We start from the raw sequence: 23,377 nt of genomic DNA on the forward strand, positions 1-23,377 counted from the left end.
ACAAGGGAGCTCTACAAAAACATTAGATGCAGGGCATCCAGATTCCATAACCATAACAGCTTCTTCCAATATACACGCTAAATCAGACTGCTGAACAACAAACCCATAGCCTAACCCACTAAATGGGTAAAACATTATGTGCAACAATATGTCATTGTTATTTACATAACTCTCTACATAGCTCACCACTGTATACATCTCTATCTGCCCTATAAAACTATAAACGTTAAGTGTATGGCATACATTGGTGATGGCTGGTGGTAAATTTTTTTGTGTGCCTTTTTATCTATTTATAGTACTGCTTGTTATATATTCTTATATTTCTACTGTGTCTTTTCCTGTTGTTGTATTTGTTTTGTTTTGTTTCTGCTGTAAAATAAACTTTCAATTTTTTTCTTACTTTATTTTTAGTATCTTATTTTGATTTCTATTTTAGTATTTTAAATTATTAATTTAATCTAGTTTAGTATTTTAAATTATTGATTTAATCTTATCTTCCTTCTATACTGCTGTCATCTCACTGACAACTACACCATTGTGCAGTCTTACAACAGACTGGATTGAGCTAGCTAAGTTAGCGACAAACAATGCATAATCCCATTAACAAACCAGAAAACTACCCATGCCTTCTGAGACTATAAATGGCATTATCGTGCACTACTCTGCAAGCAGAATTCTATGCTCCACAAAAGAAAGAAACAGCTATTGGTAATCCAAATCAATGCAGCAGGAACTCACTATACTAAAAGGTCTCAAAAAAAGTAGAACACCAACACTCTCTCGCCCTCAAACTGACAATATAAACTCCTTCAAATCACAACTAACACACAATACCTAAATTTGGATTCCTAAATGTGCTCTTGCACTTTCCCAGGATAAAACTACAACAAAAACATACCACCAATGTTATGCTTTCTTTTACATTTCAGCTAAACCCTAGACTGCCATATCTTCTCCATTTTTCCCACTGGTTTTCAATTTTACTATACTTTCCACAGTGTTCCACTCTTCCACACTGCTACCAATCTATAAACTTCGAATCTGTCTGTCTCTGTATAGTCACACATTTGCTACTACTACTGATACTGACTGTACAATTCAAAGGAAAGTACTATGAAAATGATCACCATTCCATTAATAATGCAGTGTGCACTAACTGCATTTGTGTATTTTTATTTATTTTTTTTATTATACCTTCTGTAAATATGCAATGAAAGTTATTTCTTCTCTTTCTGTAATGTATCCACTGTACTTACTTACCTACAATAATTGACTTCTTCTACAGACATGACTTCTTCCTTCCTCTTCTTCTTCTCGCCTAAAAGATAATTAATTCCCTTTTGTTGTTTTCCACACAGTCACCTTCGCTTTTTCTTTGCATAAAACGGTGGATGCTGGCTGCATGGTATTTTTATACATGCCTCACTCTCGTGAGGTCTCACCATCTCAGGAGCTGTCAAAATGTAGGATTTCAGTTTGCTTTCAGTTCTGGTGTGGTGCTGAATCAGTGGTAACGGGTTATCTCAGCTTTCACTTGCAAACTGAGATTAATCAATCAGCTTCAGGGGAAATGTCATATGAATACATAATGCAAATTGCAAATGCAAATGTAGATTGTAGACATGTAGAGTAGAATTGTATTTTACAGCACAGTTTTAGCCAGGACCCAGGAGTGAAACATTAGAGAGGCCCATGGTTGCAATAGTCAATCAAAACATCTGCTTTTAATATTTATAAAATATAATAAACCCCTTAGATAGCCATCTCAGTCATTCTCTCTCTCTCTCTCTCTCTCTCTTTCTCTCATATGTCTCGGTCTCTCCATTTAGTGACAGCGACAGAGTCTATTCTTCTGACCTCCTCTAGTCTCATTCCATCCATCCATCTTATTATTAAAAAATGCAGCCCAGCTGTCCAGGTATCCCCCTCTCTCTCCAGTTTGATTTTATTACAGTCATAGTGCTGCAAGTAAGAGATGCAAGTTACTACTGCAGCTGTGCTGCTGCTGTGCACTGTGCACAGATCATGCAGAAGCTAAACTGTCAAGTGAGTGATTCAAGTGTCAACTGAGCAATAAAATCTGGAGCATTAATTCTGTTTAGCTTTATTTCAGTAAGATAAGAAACGTAGCATGGTAGAACAAACAAGACAGTATATGATTATGAACCTGAACGTAGTTTTCCTATGTGCTAAACTCTTTGGCATCTCTATCTCTTATAAATGGAAGATCATGATTCCGAAGAGTTTTAGCATGATAAAACACCATCCTATTCCCACATAACATTCATATACTCTTAGTTTAGTGCTACGTTTCAAATTCTTACTGAACAAGGCTGAAGTTACTTGCTGAACAGAATGAATGCTCTGGATTTTTTTTATTTGTTCTTGTTCCCTCTGTGGTGTTCTGCTTCAGACTGTGATTGACGTAAGTACAAACAAACATAACATGAGTTTGTTTGGACTCAGAGTTACACGACTAGTAATAGTTCTCTAGACACACACACACACTACATTTGTCTATGCATGCATATGGTTGCTTAGCAACCACAAATCAACATGCAATAAGGTTAGGTGCCTATGTAGTGTGTAACTCGCTGATGTTTCAGCAGTCAAACTCGGCAGGCACCAGTCAAGTTTTTTTTTTTTCAACTGCTGCGAGCCTGCGAAAAATAATTTCCGGATTTACACTGTGAAATCCAGACAACAGCCTTTATTTCTGGACAATCCAGAAAAAGTCTGTGCAGTTGGCAACCTTGATCACAACATACTGCTGTTGTCCTCACCCCTCTCTCAGGCAAATGATCCTGGTATGCACATGACTCCTAAAGGTTCCAGGTACACGTGATGCAGATGACCCCCATTGTACACACAACACTACCGGTCCCTCTATGGTTACCCCATTTAACTTTTTAATGATGATGTTGCACACAGCACCTTGCAAGAGTACTGTTCTCACATAATGATTGGACAGGAACTGTTTTGTTAATGTAAATAAAATGCACAAAGTAATGTATTTGGGCAATGTACAAATGTTTGCGTGTATTAATGACACGTCTGTCTGAAGGAGTCTTGATATTACATAGGACAACACCACTACATAATACAAGAGTTGGTGGTGTTTCCTTTTTCATTTTTTTAATGCTTTGTTGTCACATGGTATGTTCTTGATATATCTATATATATTTATATCTATGTATGTATCTATATCTGGACATAACACACACACACATACATCTATATAATGGAATACATTTCCTATACTGTTGAATGACTGTGCTGGATGATATGTTTGTGATAACATCCAATGTCTGTATATCTGCCATGGCTTAGTGGTAAATCACATTGGCTGGAGTGTGCAGGGTCCTGATTTTAAGCCTTGCAGAGATCGTTTATTTTGTTGCTGAGCAGAACAAGGGCCACTGGATATGGAGTGATTAAGGCACTTTTAAGCAGTTGTGAGCAGGTTTGCGCGGGTTTGCACGATGGTAAGCAGTGGTTACTTTTGGTTACAGTTCCTTACACTCAGTTACCTTCTTGATTGCTTAACCTGTGTAGGCAGTGCTTACCCCTGTGCAAACAGGCTGAAACCCACTCACTGCTGCTTAAAAGTGCTTACTCCCGCTTACACCTGCACTAATTTCTTTAAAAGAAAAGTAAAAAGGGGTGATAGGAAAGTGGTGCAAAAGGGGCACAAAGAGTGAAAGACAGTAGGCAAGGTAGCTAGGGATGTGCAGGAGGGGTGTAGGGAATTTCCATAGCTGTCCATTTCTTCTACAGCAATGGCTGTGCATATGCAATAAATTTGGCGGTACATTTGGACACTCACAGCCCTGAGAGAGGGGTGAAGACAACAATAGTATGCTGTGATGCAAATTAGAAATGTTTACATGTGTCCAGTGGACACATGTGCGAAATGGACAGCTATGTATGGGGCATGCTTTTTTTGCGGGAACAGATTGCTGTTTTTTTCTTTTATTTTTAGGTGAGAGTGGGATGTTGGGGAAGGAGACTAGGTATGATTAGGGAGGATAGGATGGGTAGGATGACAGACAAGACAAACAAGACTCGTACAGGGGTGGTATATGACACATGTGGGGAGGAAACACCTTGGATGGGGAGGGGTATTTGGAAGTCGCAAGCCCATGAGCCCACAAATGGATGCAGTGGGACTGAGGTCCCCACCCATGGGCAGTCACCACTATACCTTCACAGCCCAGAAGGTGGCTGTGCTAGGGTCTGTATAGGAGGGGCAGGCTCACCCTCTAGTTGCACCACTTGGCCCTCAAGCTGGCATAGGCAGTATCTAATCTCCCTGTCGAGCTCCCTATGCACCACGGCCTGGACCGTACCACGGGTGACAGGTTCCTGTCCGCTCCCGCTCCCGGGGGGGCGAGCCCCATCCCCTGCAGCAGTTCCACTCGAAGGTGGTGCAGGGCCAACGGATGAGGAGGTCCCAGGCTGGGCCCCAGATGTGCTGGTGCCCGGTACCATGGCCAGCTGAGGTGGGACAGGTGGGTCCGCTGGGACCGACCTTCCCATATGAGCTATGTTGTAGCATGTTTAAGGCAGATATGGGTTAGTAATAGTCAACAGCATTCACGATTACTTATAAAAGCATGCATAGGTATTCCCATTACCCAGGGCACCAGATATAAAATAGTTGCAGAGCAGGCAGAACACATGCATATATGGGTAAACAGTAGCCATTACAACAACATGCAGGTTTCATTGATGGCAGCAGGACACCAATATGGGAGTATTTTAACATGGCACATGCATAAAAACAGATGTGAATATTTATAAACCAATAGGACATATGTCCCACCAATTTTAGGAGTATAGACATACCAAATGAGTTGTGTAAATCGGTTATTTTTGCACATATGGTAGGGGTGAGAGAGAGAGTTCAATTAACAACTAATAAATCCTTGTAGTTTTCACAACATTCGTAGTCACTGCAGTGGTCTGTCCCTTACATGTATTATTACACTACCCAATGGCGTTATACTGTACAATGGTATGTTTGTAGATTAGTATGTATGGGACCTGTGTCTTACATACAGGCTTGACAAGATGCAGGTGTTAATACAACATGTTTTGAGACTGCTGTCATACACTTTGGGTGAGATGCTGGGATGACAGGTATGTTTGCATGTACATTCTCTGACTATGTACAAGTCTGACTATCAGTTATATGCCATTTACAGCTGCCTACATCTCTTGGATCATCACACTAATTTGTTAGAGGAACAGGGCAAAAGGCAGGTGATGTGGGTCATTTATCAGGACATACTGGGCAGACTGGAACAGTTGAGGGGTATGAATATGCATACCACTTTCTATTTGAGCATTCTAGCATAATCTGTACAGTTGTTATGTGTACATATATATATGCATACAGCATTCTCTCTGAACGATCTAACAAACTGTGTGCAGTTGTGTGGAATGATTATGCATACAACTCACTGGCGCTCCCGGGATCCAAAGCCCTGCTCTGTGTGACAAAAGCATTATAGTTAAGATCACTGTACACTATGCTATCAGGCAATTGTTGTGTGGCTTTGCAATGTATTTAGTCTAATATGACTGACCTGTTTGCACTTCCAGCATTGTTATACTGCACTTCATACACATTTTATCTGCATACCACAGTGTGGGTAACACTGCTTACTACAACAGTACTATTTAATAACTGCAACAGTACAACAACATATGACTGCAGAGTAAATAGAAGCAATGCAGGGGTTACACCTTTATTTACAGCATATTACACAACTCTGTATACTGGTACAACACTTTCTGAGGCTCTTACATTTATTTGTTATGACAGTACATGCAGGCTATTTACTAACCTGCCTCGTGATGCATCCTTTGCAGCCTAGCATCATAGGCTTGCTGGTTCACAGCACGCTCATCTGCAACTGTCAGAGATGTACAGTGATATTTAGCCATACCTATCCATAGTATACACAAGCTAGGCAATTATTAACTACGTAGTGGAAGGAGTACTTACGCAGTTCTGGGGCATTCTCCATCTGCCTTGCTTCCTGGAGCCACTGTTCCAGGACATCCCCCCTCTGCTGCTTCAGGTCTGCATGGTGGTGCCTGACCTGCTCACCAGTCCGGGGGATACCTGTGGCACTAGTGAGGTCATGGGTGAGACTGTCCCAGGCCTCCGTTTTATACTGCGAGCCCTTGTACTGGCCCTGCAGTAGTCTCCTGTCATGGTGCTTTACCAGGAGTCATACCATGAATTTGGACTCCTGGATGCCCCAGCTTTAAAGTGAGTGCCTTCTCCCACTCCAGGCATTCTGCCTGCAGGGGGATACTACAACCACTTATGAGCCATATTCCTGCCTCTTTGGTTTAAGTAGGGATGGATTCTCGCACTTTTCCATAATTGCACGGTTTCAAAAACGCTAAGCTATGTCATTCATTACAGGTTATATATGTGTCGGGTATCCGTCATTCATGTGTACATACACTGTATGGGGTCCTGGGGACTTCATAACTTTATTACAGTGACACCTCAACTCTATGTTTACTGCAGTACTCCAATTCACATATTTATGGTCTGTGGCAGGTTGTAGAACATTACACTGTACATAGATTCATTTCACATACTTGATTTAATTTCCCTGTTGTGAGGATTAGTTTGCTGATACCTCCTTTATATGTATTGCCATCATGGAGTAGTGGTTAACTACTGTGACTATGATGTGCAGGGTCCTGAGTTCTAGCCTTGCAGAGGCTGTTTATTTTGTTGCTGGCCAGAACACGAGCTGTTGGGTACAGAGTGATTAAGGCACTTTAAAGCAGTTGTGAGCGGGTGTGCATGGGTTTGCACGGAGCTAAGCAATGCTAACCTCTGGTTACAGTTTCTTACACTCAGCTTCTACATTGCTTCACCAGTGTGACACTCGCATACCGGCACCCAAACAAGCTTACACCTGCTTGCTCCCGCACTTGCCAATGCACTGCATTTGATGGTTGCATCTGACACTCACACCCCCGGGTGGGGGTGAGGACTACAATAATACCTTGTGATGCCTATTACATCGGCTTACATGCCTACAGTGGGGTGTTGCAACCATGTGTTCATAGGTGTTGTGTAGTGTGTTATGCAATGACACATATGGTCATACTGTACTTAGCCATTTAAACTGGACTGTGCTGCTGTGGGACCCATATCAGGAATGGCTGCCCATTAGGCGTAAGCATGCTGGTCGAATGCACAGAAGCCGTGGCCTGTCCAGAGTTTGCTTCATACTATTGGTGTGTTCCTCTTACAATCTGCACCTGTCTGGCAAATACCTGGGAAATGACACCATTAAATACAGACAAGTAATTGGGTTTAGGACCCCACATCCTTCAGCCGAGTCATGCTAATGCATACCTATTATTCTATCAGCTTTCTAAGGTTGTAAGTGGAATATGTGCTTTCTGTCCCTATTTGTTCCCCCAATGGTTTATGTTCTGTCAAGTGGTTTTGCTCTTAGGGGTTGAGAGGTATGAGCGTAAGCTCTGCCCATTTTAGAATATTACTTACTTCCCCGGGGTGGTCCTAATACAACTGCGTCAGCCAACACCTACATGCCTAGGCCCATAATTTCATACCCATAGTTCCCCCACCTGCCCCTCCTCCACAGCACTCATCCTTACTGTGGGTGCAGGTGGGGTCAAACCACACCACTACACACTGCCCACTCTCCATGTGTTAGGACCCATGTCATACCTTGTGTCGACCCATGAGTTATCAGGCTTGCACAACCTACTGGTCCATGTACGTCTACAGCCTGGTTTGATGAATCATTACAGGGACTGACTCCGATGTTCAGCAATTTTTGGGGTGTCCCACAAGGGACATTGATGTCTTTGTTTCAAAATTAGACCTGGCAGGTCTCTCCCACTGGTAGTATAATGCCTGTAGTCTGGGAAGCATTGGTGTGTTTACTTGTATCGTGTGTTTGTATGTTTCACCTGTCTAGGTGGGGGTGGTTGATGCTACGTGTTACACATTTGTTGATTGGACCCCTCACCCTCATTTGCATGGCCTGTGAACATATGTAATTCGTAACTGCTGTATCATATCCTACCTATTTACGTGTATATTTACACACACACACACACACACACACACACACACACATATATATATATATATATATATATATATATATACATATATATATGTGTGTATGTGTATATATATATATATATATATATATATATATATATATATATATATATATATATATATATCTACATTACTATATACAGATATATCTGTATATGAATGCATACATTTATAAATTTATATATTGCTGTCTATGTATATCTAACAACATATGGGTGTATGGGTGTCTGCATATGTATATATCTATATGTGGGTATGCATATGTATTCTGTCTCTGTATATATACATTTGTACTGCGGAGAGGGAGAGGTATATCTCCGTGTAGCTATGGGTAGATATGCACACACATTCCTCTACATATATACAGCTACATCTGGTTATTCCGTTCTCTGCTGCAGTGGGACTCGTAGTGGTGTGGCTGCTTGTTGGTCGATGCCTCTGCCCAATGAACACTTTTGCTCACATCCCTGAGGCTGTCTGTATAGACCCACATCAGCCCACACCTGCACACCTAGACCCATAACTAGCTACCCATAGTTCCCTCACCCATACCTCCTCTACAGCACCCATCCTTACACTGGGTGCAGGTCAGGTCTGAACACACCACTACACACTGCCCACTCTCCACAGGACCCATGTTGTACGTTGTCTCGACCCATGGGTCATAAGGCTTTCCCACCCTTGTATTCCAGGTATGTACACACCCCAGCCAGAATGGTCATCATATCAGCTTCCTTTGGTTATATGTCAATTTGTGGGGTGTCCCGTAAGGGACGCTCCTATCTGTTCCAAGATTAGATTTCACAGATGCACTCTGTCCCCCCTGGTTGTATCCTGCCTGTGGTCTGGGGAGCAGTGGACTATTTACATTGTTTGTGGGCTTGTGTGTATGTTTCCTCTGTCGGGCTGGTGGGGGAGGTCATGCTACATGTTACAGGTTTCTTGCTTGGGCCTCTGACTTCCATTGGCATACCCTGTGAACATATGTCATTTTTATGTGCTGTTTCCTATCATAGCTGTATATCTCTGTATATCTACACACACACACACACACACACACATATATATGTGTATATATATATATATATATATATATATATATATATATATATATATGTCTGCAACTATATATATATATATATATATATATATATATATATCTGTAAGGCAATGCATACCCCCTCACAAATGGACTTAAACACGCTTACTACTGCTTATATATGCTTAAACCTGCTTACTAGTGCCTTATTCATTATGACACTGACACTTCGCTCCAGTTCACTTTTAATTGTTATTATGCAGGTTATACAGCACACAGATGTCAAAATATGTTCATATACAGATTACCAATGGAAAATGGTATGTGCTGCAGTGGGATTCGGAACGGGAATGTCTGTTTGTTAGGTGGATGCTCTAACCAATACACTATTGCTGTGCTGCTTCATTTGCATATATACCCATATACCCATGGATCCTAGTTCCCCAAACACCCACCCCAACACTTCAGTGACACAGCAGTCATCCATTCTCCAGTTGGATACACGGCGTTTCCACACCACTACACATTGGCCACTCCCTACTCTTGTAGACCCATCCCATGGGTTGACTCACTCCACGTATCCTCAGACATCCCAAACTTTTAGTCCACAAACATTGGTGAAATGAGTGATCAATAGGACACTATTCACAATTTTTGGATTGTCCCACCTGGGACACACATTTCTTTATTTCATGATTAGACTCTATACTTCATTATATCATTACTCCCGTTAACATGACACTACAATAAATTAATAACTATGACTATGTGGTAATGCACACATTACACATGAATGCTAATAATGTACAAGTTCAGTGAAATTATATTACAAATAGGACCGGTTTAGTGATTGGCGTTGCCGTAGCAGGCAGATCACAGGAATGATTCCATGTGTGAGAAAGTCCTCACATTTGCTTTTTTGAGAACAGCACTGACTTTGGACAATGTACACACTTCTGCATTTTTGCAGATTCATCCCTTCCCTCTTATGCACAACCTATTATTCTATCTACTGTCGAGGGTTTGTAGGGGCATTTTCATGTTATTTATGTCTGCAAAAGGAATGAATGTATTACAGGGAATGTACTTCTACATATAGCTATATGCATGTGTATATGCATATATACTTATAACGAACTTGCTGACCTCCACGAGGCGGTCCAATTAGAACCATGCCGTCCAACCCTGACATGCCTGGATCCATAATTTCATACCCATGGTTCCTCCACCCCACCTGAGTACGACATACACGCAAACCATCCATTCTCCAGTTACTATCACAGCCATGACACACCTCCACACATTGCCCTCTCCCCAGCATTAGGGACCCTACATGTATGTTGTCCCAACCCATGTATCATCAGGCTCTCCCACCATTTAGTCCTTGAACATACTTGCCCTTGCTTGTGTTATGGTCGGAGGTCCAACCATCCTAGCAATTTTTGGGTAGTCCCACCAGGGACTACCCTGTGATTGTTTGTAAAGTAGACTTATCAGATCGACAATGTTATTCCCACTGGTAGTATCCTACCTGTGGTGTGAGTAACAATGCTATGCTCACCCCTGCCCAGCTTGATATGACATACGCTGACAGCACTAAATAATACTGGAGTTGCTGTTGATTCCCTTCATATTCTTTTTGTATGCTTTATTGTCACAACATTCATTCTTCATATATATATATATATATATATATATATATATATATATATATATATATATATATATTATATTTTTGCATCATATTTTTGGTCTGTTTTTCATAAAATTGTGTTTTTCTGGCAAATTAGTGGCAAGTCATTAAAGATTGAAGTTAGAAAATAATGGCAGACATTTGAGTTTCAGATTTCATACCCTTTAGAAAAGTCATACTAATGCAAGACCTACTACTGTTCTATTATCTAAGTTTATAAGAGCAATATTTAAAAATTGTCCTTATTTTTGGGCCTGTGTCCCACTTCTAGTTCTATGTATGGCTTTCTCCAGATTTCTTGCTCTGAAGTTGAGCTGTATGAGTGTCAGAGCCATCACCATCAGCTAGAAACATTTCAAATTGTGACATACTTGTTGCACCCCACTCCCCATTGTAGTGGCTCTGGATGTGACCAAGGAAGGCAAGGAGCAGTTATGCAGTGTAAGTGTGCAGAGTATTCACCCATCCAAGGTAGACCACAAGTACGACTGTGGCTTTTCATCTGTCCTTGATTTTGCAGAATGTTCTGGTTTTCTGTCATATTTTTATACTGTTGATTTATGCTTCTTATTATTCAGGAAATGCATGCTGTCACAGTGCCCTGTTGCTCTGTTTAAGTAGCAATGATTTAATGACCATCAGGTAAGCTTGTCGGAGATTGTAAGATGCAAGTAAGCTTTAATAAGGATACTGTTAAAGAATTACCAGGATTGAAAGCCTTTTCGTTGTTGCCATGCAGAGAATATTTACATAACTAGATAATGTATAAGCCTTGGGTATTGAAATGCATATGACAGTATTTGTAATAAAGGACAGTATTATAGTATTTTCAGAAGCTCTTTACATTTGTTGGAGACTTGCAGTCATCTTTTGTTGGAGACTTGCAGTCATCTTTGCAGGCTTAACCCGTAAACTGAACAGAATGCCAATCTAGCATGTGTGGTTCATAACTTGTGCAGGAGTTCTTTAAGCAATTTATCTTGAGCTTGTTTCTTGTTTGCTGTTCATTTTTTACTTTGATCATGTCTTCCCCATGAAACAAGTAGATAGTTATGTCAGGCAGCAGGTCTTTTTTGGATAAGAAACATTTTTACAAGCGGGGGTATCACAGAGATTGCTACTTTCAGCATGTTACTTGGTAATTTTATAAAGATGAATATAAATTATAATTAGAACTGCAGTGCAAGGAGTAGTTGTTTGAGTTGAGTGCTGCTTGTTTTTTTTTATACTTGATTTTGACTGGCATTCCAGTAATGTATTTATAAAGTAATTTATTTTTTCATGCCTCACAACCTGTGTTTCCATCTGGATATTAAGCAAGTTGTCATGTAGCCAATACATTGAAATATTTTTTTCTTCTACACTTCATTTTGTCTTGATTGGACTCGTAATGACTGTTTGGCACCCAGGGTAGCGTACTTAATTAAAGTTCCAGTTGCTGTGGTTTTGAGCATAGCTCCACCCCTTTTAGTTGGCCACACCCCTTCCCAGTTGGCCCCACCCATTCAGCTGTCTCCTGCAGCCCTCCTTTAATTTAAAGTCACCAGCCGCCACTGCTGACTATATACTTGCATGCTCACACTCTGGCTGCTCACTCAAAATGGCACTCTTGCTTGCACGTGCCCAGTACTTACATGCATGTGCTGACTCACTGGAAAGCTTCTTAAAGGTATATCACACACACTGATGTACTGTACAGCCTTCCTTACTGAGCTGCCTCATATAAACAATAACATTTCAATAGGCATACAATTATACAGACACTAGTCATGTCCAGATTGCCATGTATCTGGAAGTAGGTTATGAGAGATGTGGCCTGATCTTGTGACATAATAGTTAGGACTGGATTTAGCAAAAGGGTCAGTCACTGGAGAGTGTTCTACTTGAGGAGTTTCAGTGATTTTCTCCGTAACAGGGATTGTTGATGGAATGTACTCTGGAACATTGGACAAGTTATTCTGAGAACTAGAGTCTTGTCACAGGCAAGATGCGGTAACACTGATTCAGACGTTGAGGCTTGGGTGTTCGTTTTAAGTAGTTTATCTATACTAATACATCAGGATGGATAACAGGAACATCAAACTTAAGCAAACTGTCTGCCTGACTACATACTTGCTTGCTCACACTATGGCTGCTCACTCAAAATGGTACTTTTGCTTGCACGTGCTCAGTACTTACATGCATGTGCTCACTCACTGGAAAGCTTCTTAGAGGAATATTATGCACACTGATCTACAAGCAATAGAGGTTCCATAAGATGTGGTGCTATGTGTTGATGTGGGTGTTTTGAAAGAGTGCATTTGGGGCTGCTGAAGGCATTTGTTATGTGTACTTCATCTAAGAGGTTTTTGGGGTTTAGGAAGGTTACATTTAAGTGCCTCATCATATGTAACTCTATATGTCTGCTTTAAATTGTGTGTGATGTGTGCAGAGTGTATACTACTGACAACTTTACTAACATTAGGATACTTTTATGTGAGAGCTTTGCCTCCAGTGACATTGTGTAAATACATCGCTCATATTTCATATCAGTTTGTTTGAGAATTAACTGATAAACATGAGGTAATTTCTACATTAAAATCAACACAATTTCTACATTCCCTCAGGATGCCCATATCCACCAAGCTGGTAACAGAGATAGTGGGAAAGTTCGTATCTATGGTAACAGACCCTTTTTGTTGATTAGACAGTTGGAGTGAGAATATAAAGCAATGTCAGGAGTATCCGGTTTGCAACTCTGGGGACAGTGTTTGTCACTGCAAACTAGTTGTCCTGTGTACAACTAGGTATCGGTGAAACTTCAAGGTTCAAGTACGTCAATTGAAAAACAAACACTGGTAAAGTCAAACCAAGGCAGCTCTCCGGAATCGGCAAACCTTTAAAAAAACAGCGTCAATGAATAGCAGCAATAATACACTTTAATAGTTGTGCAAAGCAACCATATAAATAAAAAACAAAACAAAACAAAAAAAAAACATATAAATAAAAAACGGTTTAACTAAACCGTTCTTTTTTATTTATATGGTTGCTGTGCACAACTATTAAAGTGTATTATTGCTGCTATTCGTTGACGATGGTTTTTAAAGGTTTGCCGATTCCGGAGAGCTGCCTTGGTTTGACTTTACTATTGGTGAAACTTCAACCTTGCTTTTGTAGGAAAAAATGTCACTCAAGGTGTCTGTGTCTGTACAGGGCACTGCCAAACACTTGAGGGGAAACTGATAATCAGACCCAGAAAATGTAAGGATGAAGTCTTTAGGCAGATATTCTGAAGTTAGAAACAAATCAATCAGTACTTACTGAAAACAAAAAATTAGCTTGTCATGAATGATGAAGAGATGGGAGTCATATGAATGGCTACTGCCTGGCTACTAAAAACACTGGTCTCACCACAGCTTCACTCTGCTGTGATACAATGCCCATTTGCTTTTTGTCTCACCAGAAACAAAACATTAGCGCCAGTCCCAAGATGAGTAGCAGGTCACAGCCTATTTGGTGATCCACAGTCTTGTCTCAGATGATGCAAGGGTTTGTAGGCTTGTTGTAGCCTTTTCCTGGTAGATGCCTTGAACAGCAATAGCATTTTCCTGGTGGATGCCTTGAATAGCAACCAGAACAATCAGGAATGTCAAGCACAGTCCCTCAATCCCCAACCAGAAACCGTCAGGAATTGCCACCTATGAAGCAGTTATTAGGCATTCTGGTGATCAGCAGTCTCTAGGAAATAATGTCCCTGTGCTCCTCTCATCAGGAGAAAACAGAAGCACTAATACCAAAATGACTACTGACAGGCAGAAAGTGGGCTCTCCAGTAACTGGTGGTCTTGCAATAGATGTTTAAAGGTAAGATGAAAAAATGGGTTAATATCCCGAGCACTGTAGTGTGCAATAAGCAGTTATATATGAAAAAAGTGGTACCTTAAGCTTTAGCTGTCTAAGTGGAGAGCCACTAATTTTAAAAGAACAAGACAGAGTGAAGGGTAGGGAGGTGGGGTAGTTTTGTAATCTGGTTCTATAGAATACAATAGGATGGCCAATAAATTTAAATAGTTGAAGGGAAGTGATTTCATAAAATGATAAATTTGTGCTTACTCACAACACCCAGTGAAAGAGGAGAGGGAAGGAGATATGTGGTCAAATTAACATAAGGGGCAGGCAACTTGAAAGACAGTTGTGTTTAAGAACACAAGAACACAACAGCAACAGATGTGGGGTGGGAAATGATTAAAAAAAAAACTTCTGTGTGACTCTCAAATGCTTTTGGAGACCGGACTCTTTTGCTTCAACAGGTTAGCCAGCATTTTTCATCTATGCCTTCTAACATTTGGCCTCATTCAACACAGAGTAGTGGGGTGTGCCTTTATAATGATAGGTTTGTATTACCGCTTAATCAACCCACAGTTACGTCAGGTCAGGACCACAACAATGATTCTCCTTCTTCATTTGAGTTTCATGACTGGAAAATGAATTGTTTCAACATAGACATTATTTCTTTAAGGCATACCATCCCCACTGAGAACTCTTGTTTTATGGGTGACCTGTTGCGTTCATTTGAAAGGCCCCATATAAAAAACTCCAATTGGAAAATAGTTACCTTACTAAAACATTGATCTACAACAAGTACCTAAAGGTCTAAGATGTTAGAAATTCCCTAATGGGGTTGCTAAAAACCTGAAATGTTACTTGAATTGAATATGGTGTTCGATAAGCTGGGTTGTGATATAATGCGAATTATGTTAAATTATAACAGCTTCAAACTGGAAACGCTGTCTAATCAATTGGATGCTTTGAATAAAACTATTCATGAAGACCTACATTTCAGTTATTATGAAACCAACTTTTTCATTTTGTTTTTGGGAGTTGATAAAACCTGTCAAACTATTTTACAATGTAAAATTGAAAAGCTCCAAAGAGACGCTGACCAATATTTAAAGTTGAAGGAGTATCCTTACCCACTGGGTCACCACAGCAACCATGTGGAATCAGCCAATCAATATGAAATTTGTGATGATGAGCAGGCTCATTCATTATTTGCATTAAATGGAGAACAGAGAGACAGGACAGCCCCTTTAGAGCAACAACCTATCAGGAGACCCAAATGGATTAGGTGCAAAAGACAACAGAGCAACTCCTGGAGGTATCAGGGGTCAAACGATATTTACCTGAAGCAAGGGGCCAGACTAAAAAGAAACTATCAGAACAGCCACAACAAGAATTAAGGGTTAATAATCCTTCTGTCAGTGATTCTGATGTCGGGACACTACAAGTAGTTAATAATGACTGCGGAGACTTTAAAATTTATAATTTTTCTTCAAAGCTCATTACATCAACAAATGGTAATATACTGACTACAGATTTAATGTCTGTTATGGTAAGAAGGAAAGAATACTGTTAAACGTCAGTTGACCTTAAAATGTTTGCATGCAAATCTAATTTAGATATATGGTTCAGCGATAGTAATGCAACCTGTGATTTTAACCATCTACGTAACCCACCCCTAAATCAGTGCTTATAAGTGTTTGAAAACGTTTGCAAGTTGGATATTCACAATGTGTTGGAGCAACCTTGTAAAGTGAGATTTATTGCCTTGTCTGATGTTGAGAACAAACGTTTTCATGAATTTGCTGATGATATAAATATCTGTGTAATGAATAAACTGAGCAAGCAAACCAATGAAAAGCTGCTGAAAACAAAAAACAACACAAAGCAGAAAACTCAATTTATACAGATCCCAATTTTATTACTAGCACTTTCATTTAAACATTGCCAAACTTATTCAGATCCAACTCAAAACTGCATGCATTAACTTTTAAAACTTTTTGTCATCATATGACCCACTAGTCCCCACTGGAGTCACTAGATATTAAAGATACTATGACCAAATATTCCATTATAAACAGCAAACTCCCTTAAGGCTGCTTTTTAAATAGCAGAAGACATTGCAAAAGTAGGACAACAAAAGAAGGTGCCTGGCATTCATTCGGTACATGGCATGTTATGATCTTTCCAGCAGTTAAATTATTACTTTATTATAAAGCTTAAGAACCATTGTAGCTATTGTTGTTTAACCACTTCATTATAGTGGGTCATATGAGTACTGTATGAATGCATTATCGATGGAAGATACCTACGAAGAGGTATCATGCAATGAAATTAACATTGCATTTTTAAAAATTGACCTGTTATTAGATGTTATGTTGGTTCAGGGACAAATAAAAAAGTGAGTTTGACTAAATGTCTAATGATAAGACAGCTATAGCCAGTATTTTCGGCATACCTAAAATACATAAGAGTTTAGTACATCCTCCTTTTCAGCACATAGTGGATGCAACATGCAACAAATCATTTTTTATAGCAAAGTTGTTTGATTATAGCTTAAAGAAAGATTTAAGTAACATTGCACAGATCTGCAAGAAATCATGGCACTTCTTTAGCTTGTTAAAAAATGCAGTGTTTCAACCTAATGCCACGTTTGTGACAATCGATGTCCATAGTTTGTTCTCTGTCATCCCACATGATGTAGGTCTTTAATGGTTTGAGAGGCAATTATTTAAAGGCACAGACATAGACACAGATAAAATCAATGCCATGGTGGTTTTAATGGACATGGTAATAAAGATTTTTTTGTTTTTGTTTTTTGAATGTCAATATTTTAGGCAAACCACCAGTGTGGCTGGGGGGCAGCTTGTGTCCCCATGATTGCTGTGAAGATAGGTGAAGGATGCCAGCCTAGCCAGATAGAATTTTGTAAATAATTCTGTCATTTGTAAATATTAATATAAGCCACAGGTTTGTTCTCTTAAATGGGAAAAAATGGTGTTAAATGTGGAACTGCACAAATGTGACAACAGTGCACTCTGCTGTAACAAAGCTAATAAGTTAATTATTTGATGTCAAAACTTGGAGCCGATATGTCTGGGTGAAGTAATTTTGGCTATTGTCTTGAAACAAGAGTTAATTGCTAGAATTTACATGTACAAATTATTTTATTGTTCTGGCTTCCTGACCACCTCCAAGATCAAGGGCTATTAACCTCTGAGAATCTGTTAGCCTGGGAACCAGAAATAAATGATGCAATCTGTAATAAATCAGTGGTACTGTGTTATCAATTTAAGGACAGAAAGAATGAAACCATTAGAGCATTTGTCTTGAGAATATCCAACATCACCAGTACTGTCTTGCTCTGTATGTAAGTTTATTTTAGAACTGTGTTTTCCTTAGATATAACTATGACATAGGAAGATTAGACTAGTTTGTTTGTCTGTGATGTTAGACCTTTTGCTGCTGTATTATTTTAAGTATTTCTCTGTGATCTCTGAACTCTTTTTTTAGTAGTTTTATTAGTTTTAATAAAAGAAATGTGTATATCAATCACATAAATTAACATATAAGAATGAATGCAGAAGTTATTGCATTTAAAATTCAATTAAATATATAAAAGAGTTAAAACAGAGGTATTTACAAAGACATCCATTAAACTTTGCATACATGTGAAGAATTGAACAATATTAATTACGTAACACATATTATTCAAAAAAGACAAAATAATTATTGTGTTGATTCATTCTTTGCCAACAAAGTTTGTAATTTTATCCACATATGGTAGTTATAGGTCTTTCTAGATGTTCTAGAATTTATAGTTCTAATCTGTAAACCACATACTTCAGTTAACATATTTTTAAACTCAGTGAAAGTGGGAGAGATTAAGATATCCAGTTTTTAGTTATACTCTTTCTGGCCACCACCAGTCTTTCCCAGAGCAAAGGATATTTTACTCTTTTAATGTTGTATGGTATAGGTGTATTGAAAAGTACTAGAGATTTGTTAAGAGTAAAATTATTCCTAAATAAAGCTTGTAATAACTCATTTGCTTGTTTCCAAAATGTTTTAATGTTCAGGCAGTCAAAAAACATATGAGCCCAATCTATGTTAATATCTGACATACATTTATTGCAAATATTTTGCCTCTTGTTAATTTTATTCATTCTTTGAGGAATCTCTAAACTCTTGACTAGCACTGTGTAGTAAAACGTATTGCTGTGTGTTTTTATTATTTATTATTAAATATTTTTAAACCTTTAAACTGTGGCTGTTTTGTGTAGAGATAATTTAAGCTCTAAGAGTACATTGCATGTATATAGTGATACTGTACCGAGTCACTCCAAATAAGTCTTGACTGTTTGGTTGCACTTACCATTTGGATAATAATATTGCACAGTAATAATTGGCCACCCTTCCTAAAGGCCTTTGAGTAGCTGATAAATATTAGCTGGATGGTGGCAGTGATTTCTACCATATAGTCTAGGGAAAAGGGGCACAGCTGGAGAACCTGTGCCAGCCTTCCCCAGGAGTGTCTGTGTGGTTGTATAAACTCTTATCTCAAAGTGTTTGTGTGTCAGCTACTTGGGCAGGGACACAAAGCACTGGTTGGACAGAGAGAGTGGTGGAGGGTTTAGCTTGCCCACTAGGCTGAGAACCGGACCCTATAGCTGTGCCAGTGGGGAGTCTTACTGAGGACCTGGAGAGAAAGGGAGGAACCAGCCCCAGACTGACTGTGATCTCTGTGTGCTCTTAAGAGAAATTGTACTTTACTGTGTGTTTATTTATTATCCTTTCCTGGGCCAGTGCACAGGCATCAGAATTGCAAATTATGTGATAGCAGAGTGGGAGGATCAGTACATTTTTAATAGTGAATATACTAATAGCTGAGCACGTTACACATGAGTCCTGGATGACATATTCATTTTGTGGATTGATGCCTCAGATAAACTATGAGAATTTTTATTATACATCAATAACACTGCGGAATTTTTAAAATTTTCGTCCACATTTGATGAGAATAAAATAGCATTTCTCAATGTGGAGGTGAAGGAGAATGTAGTTAACAATAGGTATAGTTCTAATATATTTTGTAACCCCATTTTTTCAAATTCCTACCTCTGTTTCTCTAGCTGGTAGCCTAGGCACCAAAAAATGTCAGCAGTCAAAGGACAATTTGTATGGCTTGCTAGGATGATTTTTGAATGTGATGTATTTCATAGTGGATGTGTCATTTTAATGAGTATGTTTCCAAATAGAGGCTACCCTACTGCATTTCTAAATGAAATTAGAGAAGAGGTGGTAATGAAAAGGGAAATGGGTATATATGCACCTATTCTCTGTAGTAATGCTGTAGAAAATGCTGTAGTAATATCAAATAATAGTGAATCTTTTCACATGCAAACAGTAGTAAGTTATTCATCTCCACCTACACTTTAGGTAGTAGTGCTACAGCAGGATGTATTAACAAGAATTGGAAGCTATGTTCATCAGATACCAGCATATTAAATAAAATTGGGGAAAAAACATACATTATGCATAGGAGGGACATAGCCTTTAAAAATTTCTTGGAGTCCAATAGTGGTGCAAAGTGATGTAACTAAATGAAAGCATGCAACAATTAAATACAGTTTGTTGTTTAAAATGTTCCAACATTATCTGTGAGGACAGCTTCTCTGTCAGAAACATAACCTATAAGACAAAAGGAAAGTTTTCATGTTGTTCAAAAAATGTTTACTTAGAACAATGTTTGTTCTGTCTAGCTTACTAGGTAAGAAAGACCTCCAAGAAGTTTAAGGAACATATATGCGAACACATATTGGATATTAGGAAAGGTGAATTTGCCAATGCTTTGTATAAACATATAGCTGAATTTAATTCACACAAATTTGGTTTATGGTTATTGAACAAATAAGAAATGACCCACAGGGTTGGATCACAAATGAACATCTGAATCTATGCGAGCTTAAATGGCAGCTTAGACTGAATGGCACAAACCACCCAGGGCTAAATGAAGCTTGTACCATTAACCCTATTTTAAAGTTAAAACATTTATAACAGCATGTAAAATTAATTAGTGTTTAATCACGTAGTTGATTGTATTGTCTGTTATGGCTCATGTGATTTTAATTGGTTTGTATTTTAACTTGCTTTTATCAAAGTTTCATTAGTTCTGATGAAGTTCTGAAAAGACTATGAATGGAAGCGTTCAACTTTTGTAATAAAGTTTTGTTTATCTGACTGCTGGCTGAAATTGTTCTCTACAAGCACTGCAGCAGGTTTTGGTTTTGGTAGTTTGCTTATTTACCTCTCTGGAGTACTAGTTTGGCTCACAAGAGACACAGCTATGGTGTATTTCCAAATTTTAATATGCAATTAAAAGCAGAATGCAAGTAAACCAACGTGTGAAGAAAAACAATCACAGTATAGAAAACAGAAGAAGGTGATAAGGTGATACAAAATACAAGAAAGCAAAAGCAAACTAACCTTTCCCTCACAGAAAGTTGTGGGCAGAGTCGGGGTGAGCTTTTCCAGTAAATTTTGTACTGACTTGCTGGCTTATGACTTGTTCTTTTGTAGGCTGGCATGATAAACTGCATGTTGTTATCTGCTCTATCCCTCAACCCAAGGGAAATTTAAGAAGCTTCTCTGAGAAATGATCTCTTGTTCAGAAGGAAATCATTTTCCTGACTCCATGATGCTGAGAAATAAAGCCCTGACTATACACAGATGACCAGGATTAGAGTACTGATCTGGGAAATGAAAGTGCCAGATGGAGAAGGAAAACAGTGCTGTCTTAGTGCCAGATTTTCCATCCCAGAAGAGATGGCTAAATCCTACTACATCCTGTGAAGGAAAACCTTGGAAGTGCATGTCATGTATAAAGCAGGTGAATAATCCAAGTCCAGCTGGGGACTAGCATACATGATGTATGATGTAGGGAAGCATGCAGTTCTCCTGGACGCATTACAGTGAGTGTGTGGTGTGGTGTAGACCTAGCATTCAAAAATCCCAGCATTCACCAAGGACATTCTATACCATCACAGATGCAACTCCTCTGCCTGTCTCATGGATTGTGAAATTTCTACTCTAAAGTTCTGCCTTCTTTGATGGAACTCTCATAAGCTGAATTTGTGAGCAAAAGATAAAGGCAGGCCACAAAGCACACTTGATAGCCATTGTGCACGAACAAGATTAAAAGAAAAAATTAATGAATTTTATTGGGTAATCTCAAATGCTGTGCCCTTGGTGTTCTAAAACCCTGGTTCAGCTATGTACTATATATGCTCAACCTCAACATTAATCAGCATATTTAGCAACCAGCTTGAACAACGCTGAACTGTGGAAATCATTGCTTACAGAATTTGTGTTATAACCATATTTCTAAAAATAAAATCATAGCCTGGCTGTTATTCTCATAACCATTAGCAAATACTGTCCAGTCATACCTCACTAGCAAGAAAACTAAACTCCTCACAAATCACTTCCTTCACAACATAAATTTCTACATGACTTGTAAACTCTGGATTGGCTTCCAGTTCTTGTGAACTATAACATAAGCTCTGACCTTTTCACTCTTCCGCACAAGCTGGTCATTTTCCATTGCAAACACGTCATAGACAGTGCTATAATGACTATAGATGTGCATCGCAGACGGCTAATTAAGGAAAGACAATCAGCTCAAAAGAATTCTTAAAGGAGCACTGTAGGCAGATTCATAGCTAGGGTGGGGCAAAGGGGCAGCTTCCCTGGGTGTAAACTGTAAAGGGACATGATTGGCACCTTTGTTGAATTCAGCAACCTTATTAATATGTTAAGAAAATGAGGCATGTTTCTCATACAGGCTGTTGCATGCATCTAAGGCTGTCCCCTGAGGAGGACGTCATCATCATCTGGTTGTCAGATATTGTCTGGGCCATGCATTCACTACTTTGTATGAATTGTAATAGTTTAAGAACAGCACACATAGCTGTTCATTTTTATTACATTTTCCCTACGCAATCTTCACAATACTATCTTCTGCGTGTAGTACAAACTCATCAGAGCTGTATATCGCAACATTTTTTAATGTGTAATATACTCTGAGACATGTTCTAGTTCTGTACCATGTGCCTTAACCACTCATGGTTAAAATGCCTAAATGTACTTACTGTTGCTTTAAATGTCATGTATAGTCAAAGTTCATGCAAGTCTATAATTGTATAATTCACTGTACAGGAAATCCTTTAAACAAAAGCAGAAAATGAACATGTGCCTATATTAAGAAAGAAAGAAAGAAAGAAATACTTAAAACTAAAGCAGAAAACCAGTGCATCAAAGGCTTGGGGCTGAATAATAATGTCAACATTAAACGTGCATTGGAATTTAACTTATTCTTGTTATTTAAATGTATTTTAGTTTAATTGAGCAAAGAAGAAAAGGTAACCAACTATTTTAGGCTTTTTAATGAATATATCACCCATTGCATCAAAGCATAAAGCCTATTAGACCACTTCTGGCTGAACACAATTTGTAGTGACTATGTGTCTAGATAAGGCCTTTTCTGTGTTGAACTATGACAAGAAAGACACTCTATTCTTAAAGTTTGTTATTTTAGTGATGCAGTACATATTTATTTAGTTATGTCTCTCCATTTTGCTTGTTTTATTTGGTTTAATGCTGTAGAGGAAATTCTTACTAAGCTTGGTTCA

The sequence above is a fragment of the Protopterus annectens genome, chromosome 12.part0 (assembly GCF_019279795.1).
Source record: "Protopterus annectens isolate FY-2018-M chromosome 12.part0, PAN1.0, whole genome shotgun sequence".
NCBI classification, from domain to species: domain Eukaryota; kingdom Metazoa; phylum Chordata; order Ceratodontiformes; family Protopteridae; genus Protopterus; species Protopterus annectens.